This window comes from Leucoraja erinacea, chromosome 5 (assembly GCF_028641065.1).
Source record: "Leucoraja erinacea ecotype New England chromosome 5, Leri_hhj_1, whole genome shotgun sequence".
In the NCBI taxonomy this organism is placed as follows: Eukaryota; Metazoa; Chordata; class Chondrichthyes; order Rajiformes; family Rajidae; genus Leucoraja; species Leucoraja erinaceus.
Genome location: NC_073381.1, coordinates 92,954,235 through 92,960,234, shown reverse-complemented (window position 1 = coordinate 92,960,234; position 6,000 = coordinate 92,954,235). Strand labels below are relative to the sequence as shown.

The 6,000-nt window shown below is 48.3% G+C and overlaps 1 protein-coding gene across 2 annotated transcripts in view; it reads left to right on the top strand.

Moving 5' to 3' along the window:
* Positions 1-399: 399 nt before the first annotated feature.
* The window catches only part of LOC129697581 (epoxide hydrolase 1-like), a 30,194-nt gene continuing 24,593 nt past the window's right edge, over positions 400-6,000 (top strand). The window contains exon 1 of one of the 2 annotated variants that reach the window (XM_055636260.1): positions 400-761. The gene's annotated coding sequence lies outside the window, so the exon portion shown is untranslated. Of the gene's footprint in view, positions 785-6,000 lie in introns of both variants that reach the window. The other variant, XM_055636258.1, reaches the window with a different exon arrangement.

The window sequence follows — 6,000 nt, the reverse complement described above, 5'->3', positions numbered from 1 at the left end:
CATAAATTCACAACTCTCTGGGTGAAAACGTTTTTTCTCACCTCAGTCTTCAATGACCTCCCCTTTATTCTAAGAATAAATGTGACTGGGTCTGAGTCCAGGTGCTGCAGTTCTCCCGTCCGCTGGCGGCGCTGCTGCTGCCGCAACGTCCCCCCCCCCCCCCCCCCCCCCCCCCCCCCCCCCCCCCCCCCGGACTACAACTCCCAGGATCCCTCGCTGAGTCCCGGGTAGTCTGCTGCAAAGATCTTATAGCGAAGAATCAACAACAGAATTATGAACTAACAGAATTATGAATCTAACCCTATATCACGCACAAAAAGTCCCCCCCCTGTCAATCACCCTGCGAGTCGGGTCGGTTCCGGTTACTACAAAATCAACTCAAACACTGTTTGTGAGCCATTTAAAAAGAAATGATTTAAAAAACATTAAAAAAGACAATTACCAGAATCAAATTTTATTCTTGACAAGAAGTTTGAACTGACAGATTTATGAATCTGACCCACACAAACTGTTGCCCCGCAACATTGATTACAGTGCGAGTCGGGTCGGGTTAGGTAGGCTCAGGTTGCTAAAATGGGCGTGGAAAAATGCCCATGATCCCCTCCATAGCGTACTACACGTCAGTCCATTGCATTTAGCAGGAGTAGCCTATCTTGCTTCGCTATAAGATCTTTGGTCTGCTGAGCGAAGATCTGCTCGAGTGTCTTTGCAGCTGAGGAGTCGCCGCCGCCGTCCCGTCCCGTTCCGTCCCCCCGTGTGTGGTGGGTGAGCAGTGAGTGAGCTTGTGAGTGCCGAGTTGCTCTGGGGACAACAGGGTTGCTGCGGCCCGCGGGCGGGCGGGCCGTGCATTTGATTTCTCTCTTCAACTAAAAAAATAGTTGCTGCCTCCGCTCAGTGAACAAAGTCCACTCTCACTCTGCACCCTGCCTCGGCCTCTTAATCCTCTGCGCTGCAATCGCTGCAACCTCTCCTGATGTTGTATGCACTCAATTTCCTTTCCCCGCAATTGCTGCCTGACCAGCTGAACTCCTCCAGCAGTTCACTGTTGCTCCAGATTCTCCTCAGTCTCTGGTGTCTCGTCTGCTTGCAGGAGGTGCGGTGACCAGAACTGACCTCCCTTACTACGCCGGCTGGGACCCTCCCAATCGTCCATGTATCGATGCTGCGTCCCCAGCACCACTGATTTCCCTTTCCCCACAACAGTGGACGGGGCTTCCAGGTTAGGCAGTGGTTCACTTGCACCTCCAACCTGTATCAGTTGTTCAAGATGTGGACGTCTGAAGAAGGGTTTCGGCCCGAAACGCTGCCTATTTTATTCGCTCCATAGATGCTGCTGCACCCGCTGAGTTTCCCCAGCATTTTTGTGTACCTGTTGACTTCTATACATTGGCGAGACCAAACGCAGACTGGGCGATCGTTTCGCGGAACGCCTGATCTCCCGGTTGCTGGAGACTTTAATTCTCCTTCCCAATCCGACACAGACCTTTATGTCCTCGGTCTCCTCCAATGTCAGAGTGAGGCTAAACGCAAATTGGAGGAACAGCATCTCGATGTGTTCGGAAAGAACTGCAGATGCTGGTTTAAATGCAAGGTAGACACAAAATGCTGGAGTAGCTCAGCTGGACAGGCAGCATCTCTGGAGAGAAGGAATGGGTGACGTTTCGGGTCGAGACTTCTTCAGACTGATGTCAGGGGAGGGAGCGGGACAGAGATAGAATGTAGTCGGAGACGTTTAAGAAAGAACTGCAGATGCTGCAAAAATCGAAGGTAGATAACAATGCTGGAGAAACTCAGCGTGCGAGGCAGTAAGACTGGGGGGGGGGGGGGGGGGGGACGGGAAGGTGGAGGGGATGGAGAGAGAAAGCAAGGGCTATTTGAAGTTAGAAAAGTCAATGTTCATTGTAAAGGAGTCTAGTCTGACACACTGTAACCTTTACTATAGTCTTTAATATACCACATGGCACACACGTCCCAGCACTGGCTGCACCCAGCCTTCAGGCGTACCAGGACAAAATGGGAGGAGGAGAAGGGAGGAGATCATAGTTATACTGATATGAGAGTGCGTGTTAATGGTGATGAGGTAACTACATTATAGGTTGCATGCATAAACCATCTACATTCATACTGCTGGGGCGTAAGCTACCCAAACAAAATATGAGGTGCTGTTCCTCCAATTTGCGCTGGGCCTCACCCTGACAATGGAGGAGGTCCAGCACAGAAAGGTCAAATTGGGAATGTGAGGGGGGAGTTAAAGTACGGAACCACCGGGAGATCAGGTGGGTTAAGACGGACTGAGCGGAGGTGTTCAGCGAAACGATCGCCGAGCCTGCACTTGGTCTCGCCGATGTACAGAAGTTGACACCTGGAACAGCGGATGCAGTAGATGAGGTTGGTGGAGGTGCAAGTGAACCTCTGCCTCACCTGAAAAGACTGTCAGGAACATTGGATGGAGTCAAGGGGGGAGGTAAAGGGACAGATGTTGCATCTCCTGCGGTTGCAAGGGGAAGTACCTGGGGAGTGGGTGGTTTGGGTGGGAAGGGATGAGTTGACCGGGGAGTTGCAGAGGGAATGGTCTCTGTGGAAAGCAGAAAGGGGTCCCCAGCCGCCTGAAAAGACCTGTTCCCCGCTCGACTCCACGGAAGAGCGTTCCATCTGGGGTGGGCAGCAACAATGCGGTAGGACCGCTTACTGGGCGCTCTGCTATTCCCCGACACCGCGCCGAGCCCAGCCCGCTAGCGCCTGAGCAGCGGGCTGGAAGTAAAGCCACGGAAGAGGCGCCCGGCCGGTGGCTTCCGACTTGTCGGACGGGGACGTCTCCACCCGTCCGTGGGAGAGACAGCCGCCTGAGCTCCAGCGAGACGCGCTTCATGAGGGGCGCTCTCGCAGGGAGAGTTCAGGCACTCCCTCCACAGTGCCTTCTGCACTGTCCATTGCTTCCTCCTTACCCGAGGGTGGCTTTGGTGACCAGGACTGGGCTGGTCAAGAAGAGGGGACGATGGCTGAAGATCTCGGGAGTATGCAAGGGGTGCAGGAACAGGAAGAGCTGCTAGGTATGGTAGACCGCTACGTGGCAACCCCACGTGCAGGAGGCCGTTAAAAGCCTGACGTCAGCCATCACATCGTTTCCTCATTCCGTGGACAAATACGGAGATGACCACAACCTTCGTAAACAAATCATAAGACCTGCGATAAAATCCTACATTTGCGGGGTAGTGCATACCCCAGCCACTGAACCAGACCCACTGTTCTTTCATATGAAGGACATGGAAGAGGCCTTAAAAAACGTTTGGTCTCATGAGGGCAGGGCCGGGACGAGCAAACCAAAAACAATAATTTCTAAGCAGCAGCACCTCATCACGTCCATCAGTCGACGTCTACCATATGGGACTGATGAAAGCTCGAGGTCCGCATTCTATCCCCGAAAGCCTTCTTTAGACCAGGGCCCAGAGCGGACCCCATGGAAAATGTGCCACCCCCCAACATCACCGCCATGTCAGACGACATGCAACACTCGTTGGACCGGCAGGAAACAAAAGAATACCCATAACCATGGAGGTAGGTGGGTCTGGTTCCTACCAGCGTATAGAGTAATACTAACAGGGGGGAGATTACACCTGTTTAAAGAAGCACGGGAGTCTATCACGAGTGATCAGTATATACTCAATGGCATTAGTGGATACAAATACAATTCATACTAGAAAAATTGCCACCAGATCAACATTCACCCCAGAGGATATTTTTCACCTCTCCGTTAAAGAACGAGAGGGACAAGCTGAACTGGTGAGACTAATTACAAAAGGTATCATGGGAGAACCTAAACCCTTGGAATTCGTATCAAATATATTCACTAAACCCACAAAAGATGGTGGATGTCGCATCGTCATTGACTTAACTTCACTAAATATGTTTGTTAAGTATATACATTTCAAAATGGAAACGGTTGTTACTGCCAAACAACTAATTTCCAAAGGATACTTCATGGCAAGCATTGATCTTAAAGATGTTTACTATTTAGTACCATTCACAAGGATCATCGCAGATACCTGAAATTTACCTGGATGGGGCAGCTATAGCAGTTTAAAGCGTTACCCAATGGGTTCACATCAGCCCAAGATTGTTCACCAAGATACTAAAACCAGCTCTGGCAATATTCAGAAGACAAAAACATATTGTCATAGCATATCTTGATGATATCTTAAATGGTAGGCAAGACCATAGAATTGACTGTTAGCTGTATCAGCTACCAAACAGTTATTCGAAACCCTGGGGTTGTCTTATATCCAGATAAATCTAAGTTGAAGCCATCCACAATCATGGACTACTTGGGCTTCACAATTAATTCAGTCTACATGACTGTACATTGCCAAGAGACAAAATAGTTGAATTGGCACAATCATACAACAATTTAATGGTCAACGAACTACCAACTACTCGACAAGTAACAGAGTAATTGGGAAAATGGTAGCAGCATTTCCGGCTACATAATTCGGACCTTTGCACTGTCAAAACTTACAAAGAACAAAGGTACAGGCACCAAAAACGACATTATGATCGTGTCATGAAGTTACCCACTGAATCAATATCAGAACTGCAGTCGTGGGCAAAAAACGTTTGGCATAGTTTACAGCCCTATTATCATCACTAACCCTATGTTAGTTATCCAAACAGATGCCAGTGCTCAAGGCTGGGGAGCAACTAACTCTATATCCAGCACAGGTAATAGATGGACTAACCCAGAGTCATCATTACCACTTACCCTGGGCATTAATTATCTAGAGATGGGTGACTTATGGTTTAAAGCATATGCACAAATATGCATCACTTGCATGTACGGTTACAAATAGATAAATACTACGGTGGTGGCCTACATTAACCATATGGACGGCATAAAATCGGTATCATGCGACAAGTTGGTCAACACAATTTGGCAATGGTGTGGCGAAAGACATATTTGGCTATCAGCAACTTACCTGCCAGGTAAGCTAAATACAGTGGCAGACACCAGGTCACGTAAATTTAATGACAACATCGAATGGATGTTAAAACCCAAAGAAATTTTGCAAAAGTTATTAAGCAATATGGCACGCCAGATATCGATTTATTTGCATCAAGGCTAAATCACCAGGTACCTATGTATGTCGCTTGGGAACCAGACCCTGAGGCAGCAGCGGTAGATGCGTTCGCGCTGGATTGGGGAAATTCTTCTTCTATGCATTTCCTCCCTTCTGCCTCATCAGTCGGGGACTACGCACAATACAAATGGACTCTGCTTCAGGTATTTTGATAGTACCCGACTGGCCTATGCAGCCATGGTTCCCGATACTCCATGACATGGTTGTTGAAACTCCGATGATATTCCCCAGTGACCCAGAGTTATTAACACCCAGTGTCAGGCACAAGCCACCCGTGCCATGGAAAAAAATTTAAAAAAAATCTAACTCCTGGGTTGCAGATTCTGCACAAACCACTTCTGGGACTGGGATTATCAGAACAAACCGTCAACACCATGTCAGCATCCCTCTGAACATCCACTAAAAAACAGCACTTGTCCAGCATCAAAAAATGGAAGAAGTACTGCTTGGGTACAGGGATCACCTACTCAACCGCTACAGTTACCAACGTACTGGAATTTCTGGCGAAACTTCACCACGATGAAGGACTCAGCTACAGAGCCATCAACACAGCTAGAAGTGCCCTGCCTGTCTATTTAAAACCAGCTCCAGGACAACAGGCCATGGAGCCAGCAGGACAGTCGGGGGAAAGACAGTTCAGAAATTTTATAATAAGCCGTTGGCAAAACCTGTTTTATTTGCAGGAAAGATTTTACAGACTGCAAATATTTAATTTAAGCCCAGGGGAGCAATTTAATTTCTTTGTTGTTATTGTTAAAAAAATACCATTGTGTTTTTCTACAAACAGATTCATTGGTTGGTTACGATAACACACTTCCTCCCTCAAGGACTTCGGCAGTGCGTGAAGTAATACCTGTTACATGGTTTG